The sequence below is a fragment of the Sinocyclocheilus rhinocerous genome, unplaced genomic scaffold, assembly GCF_001515625.1.
Source record: "Sinocyclocheilus rhinocerous isolate Xijiao unplaced genomic scaffold, SAMN03320098_v1.1 scaffold4270, whole genome shotgun sequence".
NCBI classification, from domain to species: Eukaryota; Metazoa; Chordata; class Actinopteri; order Cypriniformes; family Cyprinidae; genus Sinocyclocheilus; species Sinocyclocheilus rhinocerous.
The window spans coordinates 77,456-77,721 of NW_015630526.1; positions in this window are offsets into that span (position 1 = coordinate 77,456).

A 266-nucleotide genomic window follows, 5' to 3' on the forward strand; every position below is an offset into this window, starting at 1 on the left:
GGTTGGAGACGGCTCGTCCTATCTCCACCCGTGTTGCTGCTGCGGCCATCTTTCTCTGAGGAGATTGATGTTGTTTGTGTGACTGAGTGGCTTGTGCGCTGCCAAGGCAACGCTTATATTACGTCATTCGGTTTTTTATGTGAATCTTACTTACCAGACCGTATTTACTCCACTGGTTGTTTGACTGCATTTAATTCTGAGGAATAAAATGAAGTTTTTATCTGACTATGAGAAGTTAGATATACAGGGGCTCTTGGGATAAAAAT